The sequence below is a fragment of the Sinohyriopsis cumingii genome, chromosome 10, assembly GCF_028554795.1.
Source record: "Sinohyriopsis cumingii isolate HCF-2022 chromosome 10, ASM2855479v2, whole genome shotgun sequence".
In the NCBI taxonomy this organism is placed as follows: domain Eukaryota; kingdom Metazoa; phylum Mollusca; class Bivalvia; order Unionida; family Unionidae; genus Sinohyriopsis; species Sinohyriopsis cumingii.
The window spans coordinates 12,380,413-12,397,060 of record NC_142970.1 but is presented as its reverse complement, the minus strand read 5'-3'; the positions used below and the strand labels follow the sequence as shown (position 1 = coordinate 12,397,060).

Below are 16,648 nucleotides of genomic sequence, written 5' to 3'. Positions count from 1 at the left end.
TTACTTCCACTGTTATCATACCATTACCTCCACTGTTATGATACCTTACCTCCACTGTTATGATAACATTACTTCCACTGTTATGATACCATTACTTCCACTGTTATGATGCCCTTGCTTTCACTGTTATGATACCCTTACTTTCACTGTTATGATACCCTTACTTTCACTGTTATGATACCATTACTTCCACTGTTATGATGCCCTTACTTTCACTGTTATGATACCCTTACTTTCACTTTTATGATACCCTTACTTTCACTGTTATGATACCATTACTTTCACTGTTATGATACCATTACTTCCACTGTTATGATGCCCTTACTTTCACTGTTATGATACCCTTACTTTCACTGTTATGATACCATTACTTCCACTGTTATGATACCATTACTTTCACTTTTATGATACCCTTACTTTCACTGTTATGATACCATTACTTTCACTTTTATGATACCCTTACTTTCAGTGTTATGATACCCTTACTTTCACTGTTATGATACCCTTACTTTCACTGTTATGATACCATTACTTTCACTTTTATGATACCCTTATTTTCACTGTTATGATACCCTTACTTTCACTGTTATGATACCATTACTTCCACTGTTATGATGCCCTTACTTTCACTGTTATGATACCCTTACTTTCACTTTTATGATACCCTTACTTTCACTGTTATGATACCCTTACTTTTACTGTTATGATACCCTTACTTTCACTGTTATGATACCCTTACTTCCACTGTTATGATACCATTACTTCCACTGTGATGATACCATTACTTCCACTATTATGATACCATTACCTCAACTGTTATGATACCCTTACCTCCACTGTTATGATGCCCTTATTTCCACTGTTATGGTACCCTTACTTCCACTGTTATGATACCATTACTTCCACTGTTATGATACCCTTATTTCCACTGTTATGATACCCTTACTTTCACTGTTATGATACCATTACTTCCACTGTTATGATACCCTTATTTCCACTGTTATGATACCCTTACTTTCACTGTTATTATACCCTTACTTCCACTGTTATGATACCATTACTTCCACTGTTATGATACCATTACTTCCACTGTTATGATACCATTACTTCCACTGTTATGATACCCTTATTTCCACTGTTATGATACCCTTACCTCCACTGTTATGATACCCTCTCCTCCACTGTTATGATACCATTACTTCCACTGTTATGATACCCTTATTTCCACTGTTATGATACCCTTACTTGCACTGTTATGATACCATTACTTCCATTGTTATGATACCTTACCTCCACTGTTATGATAACACTATATCCACTGTTATGATACCCTTACTTTCACTGTTATGATACCATTACTTCCACTGTTACGATACCATTACTTCCACTGTTATGATACCATTACTTCCACTGTTATGATACGATTACCTCCACTGTTATGATACCCTTACCTCCACTGTTATGATGCCCTTACTTTCACTGTTATGATACCATTACTTCCACTGTTATGATACCCTTACCTCCACTGTTATGATACCTTACCTCCACTGTTATGATACCCTTACTTTCACTGTTATGATACCCTTATTTCCACTGTTATGATACCATTACTTCCACTGTTATCATACCATTACCTCCACTGTTATGATACCCTTACTTCCATTGTTATGATACCATTATATCCACTGTTATGATACCCTTACCTCCACTGTTATGATACCCTTACTTCCACTGTTATGATACCCTTACTTCCATTGTTATGATACCATTATATCCACTGTTATGATACCCTTACCTCCACTGTTATGATACCCTTACTTCCACTGTTATGATACCCTTACTTCCATTGTTATGATACCCTTACCTCCACTGTTATGATACCCTTACCTCCACTGTTATGATACCCTTACTTCCACTTTTATAATAACATTCATATTTTGGTGTCTAGCTTAACGAATTTTCCACATGCATGTTTGTGGTAATAGGTTAAGAAGCATGGTAATTCGAGCACAGGCACCATCTTTATGCAGTGTTCCAAATCCTAGTAGAAAGGTTACACTGACCCAGTTTCAGTGTGTGAAATTTTCATTCATATTGAAATTTGTATGGCAATAGGTTTTGTAATTAGAGCCAATTTTTAGTACAGATAATTAGGTCATAGTAACACAAAGTTGGTGTGAGGCACATTTAGCTTGCATCCCAAGGGACACAATGCGTTGTTTTTGTTGTTCTAGGGTTTAACGCCATTTTCAGCACACGATAGGTTGTACATGGCGGCCAGTATTAATGGTGGAGGAAGAACCCGGGAAATCCCCGGAAAGAACCACCGACCCTCGAGAAGCTACTGGCAAGCTTTCTCACATACCCACATTGGCCGAATCCGAGACTCGAACCTACGCAGACAGCGGTGAGATGGCAGTGATCCGTAACGGAGAGCGCTTTAGACCACTCGGCCACTCGGGGCCCCCCGACACAATGCGTAAGTATTATGTCAATGGACCATGTGGTATAAATAACGCACCTCGAAGAGGAAGGTTGGATGCCATTTTGTTTTTTTAAATTTGGTCCCCCCCCCCCCACAAGTAGGTCACTGATTGCATTCTGAGCACAAATTTGATTCAAGTAGGTTATTTACATGAGGGGCAGGGATGCAAATTTTAAGCTACAGCTGTTCATGAATTATGGAAAGTAGGGTACATTGACCAGGTTTTTTTTTTGTTTAACATTTGCTAACCTCAATATATGCAGAGTGTAAGTGTTATACAATTATGTCTAAATATGTAGGAATTACAGCATAGATAGGAAAGCTAAATAATTTTAAGCATTTTACATTACTCCTGGAAATGAGGTCGCATTAATCCAGCTTTGGTTAGCAACACGTATCGATTCTAAGATGGGTCTTTAGCGTAGGTTTGGTGGCAACAGGTAACAAGAAAGTGGAATTAAAATCCAGATAAAATTTTAAACCTCTTTTGAAAATCGTAGAAAGTAGGTCACAGTGATCAACTTTTTATTTGTCATATTGCTTATCACAGGTTAACCCATATGCAAGTTTGTTTTTCAAAACTGAAGCAATGTACGAACTGTAATATTGGCATGGATGACAGATGGATAAAAAAAATCTCATTTAAGGGCCATCCATTTAGTACGTACGCAAGTATCTGGCAAAGCTTGACCCCCACCCCCTCCCTGCACACATGTGTACATTTTTTACACTCCCCACCTGCGTATGTACGCTTAACGCACCCCCCCCCCCCCCATTTAATCCACGCAGAAATCATAAAGGATTAATAATATTAACGTCTTTAATAAAACAGATAGTCCACCGACGTTCAATGTCTGGCTGCATCAAAGAGAAAAGCTGCATAACTTCAAGAAGTTTGTCTAGTGTCTGCTAAAACACAAACACCGAGTGAACCCAGTGGAACAGGATACGTATTAGCCAAATTATTACGGCGGTCCCCCCCACACCCGCCCCGTTTCCTATGCGTACGTACATTGTCAGTAGACACATACCCCCATACACAAGCGTATGCATTTGGGTTACCCCCTCCCCCTCCTTGCGTACTTACTAAATGGACGGCCTCTTACCCGCTACATTTATACACGACTGTATAAAAAGAAAGTGGTTTAAAATGGAAGCAAGTCTTAAATAATGTCCATTATTCAAGTATTCCTGCCTCATAAAAATTGATGCATACTGTATAAAGGTAGCTGTGGTTCCGGGAACCGCAAAGAATATAGTGTTATATTCTATTTCGAGGCTCAATACAGAATATAATATTGTCTACTTTATATGGGATAGAAAAAGAAAGATGGATACAAATGTGTAAAGTGTTTTAAGGAGACAGTGGGAGTGAAAAGAAAAAGAAAAATACTGATTGTCCCCATTTTTCTATATGTACGCATATACACACATACAAGTATACACCCATATACATATACATGTTTTTTGTTGTTGTTGTTGCTTGAGGTTTAGCGCCTTTATTCGACAGCTCCTGTAGCTTAATTGGTTAGAGCGTCCGCCTCGGATGCGGGAAGTCGCGGTTTCGAACCCCAACCGAGTCATACCAAGGACTTGTACAAAATTGGTACTAGTTGCTGCCTCCTTTTGCGCTCAGCATTAAGAGGTTACAGTTAGGACTAGCTGGCCTGATGTAAAGACCTTATTACTGGGTGGGGGTGGGACATGATGCTACATGTCTGCGGCATGATTCCCCAGTGGTAGACATCACTATAAACTGCCACACTGCATATATGGTACGATATAACTGATTTTTTTTAAAGCTACATTAAATGTCTAAATCACACACACACACACACACACACATCATTTTCAGTGCGTGATAGGCTATACACGGCAGCCAGTATAAGTGGTGGAGGAAGAACCTGAAAAACCCAAGTAAGAACCAGCAACTACTGCATGTGGTTCGAGTCGCGGTTTCGGCACGCTTTCTCTACCCAAACTGACTAAGCCCCAGACTCAAACCCAGGTAGAGGTGAAATGGTAAAGACCACTCAACCACCCGAGTTTTTTATTGTAACTAATTTTTTGGGGGACTCATTTGACATTTTTTGCATTCTTTCATCATTTTAACTGGTTTTTTTTTTCTTCTTCTCTTATTACTAATCTCCTAAAAATACATACAGAAGGAGACAAATAGTACTTCAACAATTCGCTACATTAATACGTTTGACTGTTTTAATATTACTATAGTTATTGATGAGTACATACAACTACTGCATGTGGTTCGAGTCGCGGTTTCGGCTAATGTGGATATGTGAGAAAGCTTGCCAGTAGCTTCTCGTGGGTCGGTGGTTCTTTCCGGGGGTTTCCGGGTTCTTCCTCCAACATTAATACTGTTAGCCATGTATAGCCTATCTTGTGCTGAAAAATGTCGTTAAACCACACAACAACAACAACTACTGCATGTTTTTTTTTTCTTCTTTTCAATATACCCAACTAAAGCATTAAATAAATGAGACTGAACCGCCATCGATACACTCCTACTTAATTTCATAAATGGACATATACGAACTTATTTATACTTGTAAATTTGATTTGCAAATATATTGCGAATCGTTGAAAGTTGTCATCCGTTTTTTCTTCTTCATGTACAATGGATATATCCATAATATTTTTCCTGATGTAATAAAACTTAATTTCTTGTTTTGAATGGGTCGTGTTCGGTGTTTCATTGTTAAATCTAGATTTATAGATGTGTGATTTCAGTTACAACTAATTGAGTCTGATCACCGTATCTCTTTAAATTGGTCTATGATAACAATACTAAATTTATTTCCTGAAACTTGAAACTTGTGCAAATGTTTACACTTACTACTCCTTATCAGCCCAATAAAACTACATGTATTAAGTAACAACTCACTTTTTTTAACAGTTCCAAAAAGATGAGATAAAGGAGTCATTACATAAAGACGATATGCTTGTACGGTCTTTATATTTTCACAGCTGCAGTGGCCTAGTGGTTAGAGCGTCCGCCTCGGAAGCGGGAGGTCGCGGGTTCGAACCCTGGCCGAGTCATACCAAAGACTTACAAAAATGGTACTAACAGCTGCCTCGCTAGGCGCTCAGTATTAAGAGGTTAGTGGTAGGACTGGTCGGCCGGCCTGGTGTCACGATAATGTGACTAGGTGGGACATTATGCTACATGTCTGCGGCATGATACCTCAGTGCTAGACATCACTATAAACTGCCACACTGCAGACATCATAGTGATATGACTGAAACATTGTTAAAGCTACGTTAAAAATCCTAATCATGCACACACACACACACACACACACACACACACACACACATATCTATATTTTCAAAATAATGTATTTTTGGTAAAATCAAATTATTTTGAAACTGTCTAGGACACTTTGCTAATTTATAAGGCAAGAAAAAGTATTCATTCCAATCACTCTAATACAAAACTCATATTCTTGATTCGGTTTCAGTATTAATGTTGGCCTTGAAAAATTAACTTATAATTTTCTATGTATCCTTTAACAGCCCTTTTTTTCCTTAAGGAACAACATTACATATTTATGTAAAAAGGGCCATACACTAATGTCTATATGAAGTTTGTTTGAAAAAAGCTGACTGGCTCTGAGCATGCTGGAAAATCCTAGAATGTTGACATACATTCCAAACTTGCAACAAAACTCGTCTATATTAATCCAAGAACAGTTTTCATGGACTAAATAATTACACAATAAATATCGTTTTTAATCCAGTGCATGTAGGATTCATTCATATTGGACTTTTAAGAAAATCTTGATTTTTCGATAGTAAATTTATTATTTTTATTATTATGTAATTCAACAAACATTGCCAATGCATCAGTCCTGAATGCATTCAAAGTATTTCTCCCCTTTGTGATAAAATATATGCCAAATGAGAAATACATGTCTATATTTGTCATGAAAGTTAACATTGCTTTCTTTCATGTGTAGAGGTGACTAACTTATCGCCCAAGAGAGTCTCAACAAATGTACAAACATATTTATTTCTATCATTTTCAAACAACCTTCAAAATACTCTTTTCATAAAATTTTCTTTATGACTTTATTTTTCCATCACCTAACAACAATTTACAGACAAGCTTGACCCTATCCACAATTTCACGTATGATATATACAAATTAAACTTGTAAAACTTCGCTATCCTATACTTATTGTAAAATTTAACATTTTGCCTTTGAAAAATATGTTTAGGAATAAAATCTAGGCAATGTATTCTCACGAGTGCTAGGTTCCCACTTCACGAGTGAAATATTTCCGTATATCTACACAAAAACGTAGTTATCTTCTTTATATATATGTTCGATACAATGAAGTTCCCTTCACGATACTAACACATAAAGATGCCCCAAAACTTTGATTTTGTGAATTGGAAATTGTTGAAATTGATCTCAACATAAACCACCAAATTCACTGAAGAGTTTCGTACACCGAAAAGGGTAATATACGGATGCCAACTTGCGATCTGACATACTTTACACTGAAGAGGTATTGAATTACAGTCATACACGTGAAACATTTACTGACAGAGTTAAACCCACACGATGTGGCACAGGGAAAGTGTATGATACATACGATTTTTATACGAACTTCATCTCTATCTCTCACACATACGTGTGTGTGTGTGTGTGTAAGTGTGTGTGTTTGAGAGAGAGAGAGAGAGAGAGAGAGTACTAATTCAATTTCCATAGTAAACTGATACAAAGACCATGATATTAAAAATTCAGTAACTTGTATAAAGCCAAGTTAAGCACTGGCAACGAATAGCGCGTGTTCGACTCACTTAATTAAATGTCCTTGTAATACTCTTTTCATAAAATTTTCTTTCTGACTTTATTTTTCCACCACCCAACAAAAATGTACAATAAAGCACATCTAACTCTTGAAGCTTGACTTTAGGTGGGAAAGAGGTGAGTGATCTTGGATAGGGTCAAGCTTTTCACTGCAACGATTATTCCAAATGGGGTACGTGGTCTTTTCGACCATTGTAAAAATAAATTTAAATTCTCCAAGTTTGCTTTCATTACTGAACTTGACCATATCGTCTAAGTGTATAAGGAATTTATTCCAATCTACTAATACTTCCAATCCTTTGACATTTTTTTCTTCAGTATTTATACTGAGCCCTTAGAATTTAGAATATTGGTAGATAAGATCTTAAGCTGACTTAAGGGACTTATCGGAGACATCCAGATGAGGTGATATCTGTATGCTGTGAAATATATATTCTGTGTTTTTGTTTTCATTTTGATTCCTTTGACACTTGGATATTTCCGAATAAAATGAGCTAATATCTATGCACATAAAAGACAAATATTTGGGGATAGGGTGTCACCTTATTTACATCCTATCTTGATTTCAAACCATGGTGAAGAGTGACCATTTTACAGTGACACACTATTTATCATTCTTATAAAGAAGATGGATCCAACTTTGAAAATCCTCAATACAATTTTTAAAATGTTTGAAACTTTATCAATACAGTATAAGGCTAAGGAACAGAATAAAATGCTTTCTCAAAATCAATTAAAATAAAATGTCCAAGTAACTTGCTTTGTTCGAGTAAAACATAAGGTCTGTAAGAATATATATATATATATATATATATATATATATATATATATATATATATATATATATATATATATATATATATATATATATATATATTCTGTGTATGCCTTTAATAAAACCTGTTTGATCACATCATTTAACTAATAGAAGTATAGGTTTAAGTTTATTTGTAGTGTGTGCTAATGCGCAGTTGTATGAGACTTTGAGTAAAGAAATGGGTCTCCAGTTTCCAAAAAGTCGTTTACGGGACATTATAAGACCTTTGTGTCTGAGTTGACGATATCTTACTATTATTATAGGCAAAATTGGTTGTTCTAATAAATTAATGACCAGTATCTCCCCAAGTAACTTTAAAGAACTCTACTGAAAATCCCCGAGATCATGAAATTTTGGACATTTTTTATGACCTGCTGTTGCTACTGTTGTTGTAATCGTGTCATCAATGGATTTCCTTTTTGTATTGCCCAATATAGTGATGTCTTTAAAATTCTGTAAATCCTCGAGATAAACTGTCTACATTGTAGTAAGAATTTTTTTTTATATAGTATAATTTAGTGCTGTTAAAGATTCAAGCTAAGTTCGTGCACACGTTCCGTCATGTTTAGCTAAATTTGGCATCATCTTACTTGTATGGTTTTCCAAATTATAGAACTATTTTGAAACCCTTTCCATATCCTTAATCCTTTCTGCCCTAGATCTTACTCATGCCCCATGTATCTTTTGGGGCATGAATTTCCACTAATTGACCCTTTGTTCTTTAAAAGTCATGTAGTGTATTTATATTTATTTTGATTCTTTTCTACAACAGCAGTCTCATTTGTTTGCAAGTTGTTTCCTGTTTGTGAAGCGTAAGAAATTTTTGTCTTTGATTTATAATAAAAGCATTTCAAATAATAATTGGTCATTAATGGGGAATCCATTCTCTGAAGCTGTAGTTGGTTCCAAGTTAGAATCTGGAGACATATTTATTCTGGCAAGAAGCGCTGTGTGTTATAAATCTTTCAATAGAGAATTCTTAAATTTGCGAAATATCCTGTTTTTCGAAAAGTAAAAGTTAGTCGAATTATAGAACCTAGTTCTATACAGACATTATTTGCCATTGTAAAAAAAACCAGTAAACTAAAAGAAATCTAACCTTGCCTGTTAGATGCGGTTATTCTTTCTCAAAGTATATCTTTATGAATCCATATTTCTTTATTGTCAGATATTAGTTAAATTTTATTCAGCGCAAATATCAATTAATGCATCTCTTGCCTTTGTTTTATTAGTGAGTTGTAATTGTATGTTTTGAGTGCTTGATTCATAACTAGTGAAGTCACCTCCAATAATTATATGCTGATTTCTTTTTAAAGTCCTTATTATCCTGCCTCACTTCATTGTAGAAATTTGATTTGCCAAGATTCTAAATGTATAGATGTAATTTTGAGTTGGAATAACTACAACAAGCTTGCTGTCATTTCCTCAGAAGGTCGACGACTAACTTGACTAAATTAAGCTTCCACCTGCAAATCGATGGACTGTTGGTCCTTCTCCGAGCAAGTCAGTGTTACTTAACAAAAAATGGAATTTAAATTTAAATTTAAAACTGTGATAAACAATTATCTGTGCTTTGAAAAATGAATAATCGAGATGTCACTAAATGTGTCCAATTTAGTAACTTTAGCGATATGTATAACAGCAAATTTAAAAAATAATTCGATTGTAAATAATGTTTCCAAATTAATTCCTGTCCGATAAGATCCACGATCTGGTACAGATTATGGAGAACTGTCAATGCTTGCTGTACATAAAACTGTTTCTACTTCAATTTGATAATTGCTGTCGTTTTCGTCCCTTTGGAGGTTTCGTTCAATAACCCGTTTCATCAATTATTTGGTTTAATATAGCAAACGATATTAAACTTGAACATAGAGAACAAGATACCTGCTTTTTATCTCGCCATACTGGAATAACGAGGTTACGTTTTCTCACAATACTCTCGCCCCTAAAACCTAACAACGAAATGAAATTGAGAATAAATAAACTCAATACCTTTATTTGTCACGTTACATAAAGTGTTTAATAAATATAACCAGCAGGAAAAGATATTTGTTATTCAAATTATTGCACGTAGTTGTATAACCATTGTTAATAACACGTGAACGGTCAAGGTTCTACTTCAAAATCTTGCTTTGAAAATAAAAAAGATTGCACCGATAACTTCATTACGTTCTGATATATTTGAGGTCCACAGTTGGAATCAGTTGTCCCCAAATACAGTTCCAGGGCATGTATCCACTTTGTACCACATCTCATCCAGATTTGGAATCCACCCAATGGCCTTGCTGGGCATAGACTATTTCAATGAGTATCTCCCTGTAAAAAAATTATTCAGCTTTTTCAGTTATATTTTTTGTGTTTGTTATAGCTGAGGTGATGCGAAAGGTGAAAGGTATATTCAATGTACCATTTAATTAATTGTTCAATTATATATATATATATATATATATATATATATATATATATATATATATATATATATATATATATATATATATATATATATATATGTATACATACATACATACATACATACATATATATATACACATACATACATACATACATACATATATATATACATGCAAACATACATACATACATATATATATATACATACATACATACATACATATATATATATATATATATATATATATATATATATATATATATATATATATATATATATATATATATATATATATATATATATATATATATGTGTGTGTGTGTGTGTGTGTGTGTGTGTGTGTGTGTGTTCATTAGATAGCAAAATACTTACTATGTTTGATAATATTCTTTCGGCATATCAATGGCATGGTTTGGCACTGAACGTACGATAATAAATCAATCCATATCCACCAGGTTGAGATTACTTGATATAATGCTTGACCTTTCCAGCCATTTTGACTTTCATGACTCCGTTAAATTTTCCATTGGATCAGATAATAAAAAAATCTACGCATTATGAGTACATTTGTCATCGGACTAAGCATTAATATATTAGACAACAACATCGGCAAAGGATGACGTTTCGTCACTATTGATACTGGAACTGATAAAATTATCACCAAAAAAAAACAAAACATCGCTTATAAGGCTACACCCAGCGAACAAAATTTCACTGTCATTATTATCGTTGTGATAATCCATATTGAAATCACCATTATAATAGATGCTAATACTGATGACATTAGTCCGATACCCCCCACCAAAAAAAAAAAAAAAAAAAAAATATATATATATATATGTTGATACTGATGGACGAGATTTGGGTCTGATATCTCTTGTTCATTAAAATGTGCAATTTCTGCATGCAAATCTTTCCGGAACAAACCTGCGTAGACTTTAGACATATACTGTTAATTGGTAACAACCATATCTAACGCGAAATTCAAAATGGCCACAGGACAGAGGGTTGTGATTTTCCACGTGGATTTACAAGTCACCAAACATAGGATTTGCTCCGGAAATATAATGTACATGTCACCAAATGAACCCTTCAGCCTACGGTAACTCCACAGCCGCGTCACATACCAGTAAGTGTATAAAATGTACATCGATACGTGCAGCCTAAATTGGCTGCTGATTTTTCCAGGTTTCAATAAATATGCGATATCAGCCCCTAAACCGCCATACATATTATACCATCATGGGTGTAGGGATGATTTATCGGCTTATTATGTCATCATCGATATGTCTGAGTGTTTAAGCAGTTTAAAATCATCTGAGATAAAGTTAACATCAAAATGGAAGTAAAATGTGTGAAAACTATTGCAAGTTTATTGACGTACAACATCAATATTGTACATCAGACAACATGCAAATTGTGGTGGTTCTCGATATTTTTGACATCTGACGAAGTAAAGAATATTTGTTATACAAAATGGATGAAAAGCATCATTTAACTGCATATCGGCAACTTTATTAAAATGTCTGCTATTTATCTGCTATGTAATGCGATTTTATACTAAACAGTAAATTATTCGCGAAATAAAAGAATAAACACATCGGAAGTTATGTAAAAATACGTACGTGACCAGTTGGATGTTCCACTTTGCCTAACATAAATACTACCCTTTGATCGTTTTATTTTAGATAATTTTGATAAAATAAGAATATTAATTCTTTATGTAAAATAAAACTTAGTAACTGAATTTCAATTATATCAGTCGGTCATTCTGATGTCGATATTAACGGGGGTTAACTATCGACATGTGTTAATAATGAGTTCTCTTTTACCAGATTTTTATATTTTGGATTATCATTTTCTTTATATATATATATATATATATATATATATATATATATATATATATATATATATATATATATATATATATATATATATATATATATATATATATATATATATATATATATATATATATATATATATATATATATATATATATATATATATATATATATATATATATATATATATACGCATGGAGGAATATTGTTGAATTGTATTATACAATTCATATAAAAATATATAAAAATAATACTAAATTTGGTATCGCCGTTGCGGTATGTAAACCATGTTTAGAAATGGAGGACACAGCGATACACTGACATTAGAGATAGTAGGTTAATCACCCATGCAAGTTTAATTTTTGTGAATAAACGTTGTTTGTTTCCATGCAAGGTTTCAATATGCACGCATGTGCAGGTTCCAGTTGTAGTAATACACTTGAATCACTCAAATCATCTAAAATGAATGACATAAATGAAGCCATAATACATTATTATGCAGTAAAGGGGATGGCGACAAAATGCAGTAATAAAACCATGAAAATTAATTTTGACCTTGAGAGCTGAAACACAAAAAGGTGTATCATATTTCGTCCCACCTTGACGATTGCTAAACCAAATTTCTGACTAAAAATAAAAATAATGATGAAATCATCTTTGTTTTCATAGAAATGTCATGAAAAATAAGGACCCTTTCTAAAGTTATGATACAGATATATGTTATTTCGCACAACGTTTTCCTTAGTGCTGCGGTACTAATACAAAACGTGAGAAAGGGTCGCGTATGTCTGTGATCTTTGCACACAATCTGAGTAAAATAAGATCTCGACTGTTCTACGTGAAGGTCTGACAGCAACCGCTTAGCGGTCACGTACTGGTGACCTACGTTGTTACCATAATTGCTAATATTATCAGCCAATCAACAAAGTCTTATATCTTTGTATTTAGGAGACTGAATAGCACGGTTGAAGAGCATCGGTGTTGCCGAACGATTTGAATCACTTTAAAACTGGGGCCCCGAGTGTCCGAGTAGTCTAAAGCGCTCACCATTACGGATCACTACCATCTCATCTCTGTCTACGTGGGTTCGAGTCTCGGATTCGGCTAATGTGGGTATGTGAGAAAGCTTGCCAGTAGCTTCTCGTGGGTCGGTGGCTCTTTCTGGGATTTTCCCGGGTTTTTCCTCCACCATTTATACTGGCCACCATGTATAGCCTATCTTGTGCTGAGAAATGGCGTTACAACAACAACTCTTTAAAATTTCTAAAAGCTGCAGTTCCAATGGGTAATCCAAATGTTGCTGGAACATGACCCTTAAGCGGTTGCTGTCACATCTTCACGTTGGACAGTGGAGATCTGGTTTTATTCAGATTGGTCTTGCTGATAGGACCATGATATAAATATCCATGATACGAACAGAATGTACAGTGAAATTATGTTTTTACTTGGTACAATATTCCAGTCCATTATATGAAGAAATTAATAGCGTAATGGTGACTATTCCTTGTCTTTCAAAGAGGTCCATGAAAGGTGCTAAACGAACAAAGAAATTTATGTTTCTGAAGTAACATTATACAAAGTTTTATGTCTATTAGATTTCTTAATGTTTGCAAGATTCAGTTCTGAACAAAAACAACAATGTCCAGTTTTTAAGTCGTAGTTTAGCCAACCAGTGTGTTTGAGTTATTGAACTAAACAAAGAAAGCTGCAAAGCATATATTGATCTAAATTTTATGGTAGTACCTTCATGTGTATAGATTTGTGAAAATTATGTCCATCAACATACTCATCGGCTTAATGGAAAGCACGCAGCAATGGTCTGTTAATGGGGTAGAATGGTATGCATAGACAATCTCAATCTTACTATGAGATCTGTATACTAAATATCATACAATAACCAGTCAACGATATTAAGCACATTATCAAAATCGAAAGGAGTTCTGGCAAGAACTGTATTAAAATTACTATTTTCGACAAATATGAACAGACTTGATCTTGGAAGATACAAACTGTTTCCAATAGTGAAATTATTGAAGAAAAAACAAAAACATGAATATTAATTAATTAATCCTTAATTAATTCTTAATTAATCCTTAATTTATCAAAGAGGAACAGATTAGGCATATCAGAGTTTGTATTGCCTAATATATTTTAGGGACCTACCATTTCATTTGAAACGAATGGACGTATAACGTTCTTGAAAAAAAAAATCCCGCCCTCAAATATATTTAAAAATATAATCTTGCTCTAATTTGTACAAAACAAAACAGTTTTATTGGTTATATTGGACGTAAAACAAAATAAATTACAGATTAAAGAAAAAATATTCTGGTTTAAAAGACATATCATTGCCCTTCAAAAAGAAAATGATCGGTCCCTAATGTGCATGGCTGAGCGTGTCGTAATTAAAAATTTCTCACTTATGACCTGATTATTCTTTCGAATCCTACCCTAACTGGTTTGAAGCAAATTAATAATTTACGACACATAGTATACAAGCCGTATTAGGGGAAAAGTAGGAAGCGGTCTGTGCTTGGCTCGTCCACTAGGCTACAATTCGGACATATCAGTATTGGAATACGACATCAAAAGGAGTAACGTCGTAAAAGGAAGGTAAGTTATCATTGTCGTGTTTGTTACGTGACAATTAGAATACACAGCAGTTCAACGGAAAATAACGCTACGAAACATGCATTGAGGCCTGTCGCTTATACGGGAAATATGTCATCTGCTACATGTACTTGCAAGCAGTTAGGTACGTGTTATGACAATACGGACAAAGCATTCATTGAGATCGAAAGCAAGGCAATCTTCAACATACAAATAAATACTTGTCCACATTTTACGTCGTCGCGGGTATATTCTTTTTATGCAAGTAATTTGCATGGAAATTAACCTTTTCCGGTTAATGTTGGTGTGATTAAATCTGAGATTTATAAATGTGTGTCATGGTGACATTGTATATCGTATCAATATATTGGCTTTAAATGACAATAAGAAAAAACGCTATAAATTTTTTTTGGGAAAGATGTCCTATACACTAAGTACGCTATAATCTTAAATGGTCTCTGTATAGGCATACACAGGAAACAATGCCGTGGTGCCATTGGATGCCTTTCTTACCTGGGTTTGAAAGTCGAGGTTTCATTTAACTCATTCCGCAACGGATTTGAATGTCGAGGAGCCACTGGACTACTCCTTATCAGCGTACGAATATCGAGATGCATTGGACACTGTCATTTTAAAATATCTCAATACGTGTACGCTTCTCGTGTGGTAACTGGACAGAACATCTCAGGACGAAATCTCCGAGACAAAAAGTCACAAATGCGAATCAAGAGATTCACAGGAAAGAAATGTGTCAATTTTGAACTATCGTTATGATAGTTCAAAATTGATACATTTCTTTCCTGTGAATCTATAATTGTTATAATGGTAGAAATGTAGGCCAAATGTCCCCGAATATAAAGTCACAGTCTGTAATTATTAATATTAATGATCGTAGTAAATTAATGGATTCACGTGAAAAGGGAAAATGCTTAGCAACTGAAGTCTTAAGGGATCATGCAAAACAAACACATGAAATTACGATCATTGAGGTTTGTATACGATGGCGTATTAGGGGTAAATGGCACCCGGGGCGACAATGAAGACCCAAAGGGTTTTTGGCGCTCTAGGACCTCTGGCGCTCGGGGCAACAACTCCGTCCTACCCGCTCCCGTTAGTACATTAATATTAAAATAATGTCCTGTGGTTTCAGTTCAGTGCAGACTCATCCTTTAATGGTGGTTGGATTAATTTTTATACTCCACAAATTGAACGGTATAATCTGAAATAAGGAAAATAAGGCATAATTTGACTTTGCCAGTATACCATTGAATTGTTTCATCGATCCTGTTTTTGTTGTTGTGGGGTTTAATGCCATTTTTCAGCACACGATAGGCTATGCATGGCGGCCAGTATTAATGGTGGAGGGTAAACCCCGGAAAGAACCACCGACCCACGAGAAGCTACTGGCAAGCTTTCTCACATACCCACATTGGCCGAATTCGAGACTCGAACCCACGCACACAGAGGTGAGATGGCAGTTCATCGATCCTGTAAAAGTATGATAAAAGAGAACGCTCGTGACTCATCACAGACTACATTTTACTTTCCTGCAACTGACAACTGACAGCATCATTGTTCTTAAATGCTGTAATATAAATATATTTTATATTATGTAATTGCATATATTTGAAGATTT

At 34.7% G+C, this 16,648-nt stretch overlaps 1 protein-coding gene and 1 long non-coding RNA gene across 2 annotated transcripts in view; one reads left to right on the top strand and one right to left on the bottom strand.

Annotated features, from left to right (window-relative positions):
- Positions 1-10,214: 10,214 nt before the first annotated feature.
- Positions 10,215-15,661, bottom strand: LOC149789607 (uncharacterized). Its single transcript, XR_016423680.1, has 2 exons — positions 15,526-15,661; positions 10,215-10,458 (listed from the first exon to the last, which is right to left on the bottom strand). It is a non-coding gene; the product is annotated as an uncharacterized LOC149789607 (long non-coding RNA).
- LOC149789606 (carnosine synthase 1-like) overlaps positions 14,872-16,648 on the top strand; it is a 71,719-nt gene continuing 69,942 nt past the window's right edge. Inside the window, exon 1 of the mRNA XM_089971625.1 lies at positions 14,872-15,015. The gene's annotated coding sequence lies outside the window, so the exon portion shown is untranslated. The remainder of the gene's footprint in view (positions 15,016-16,648) is intronic.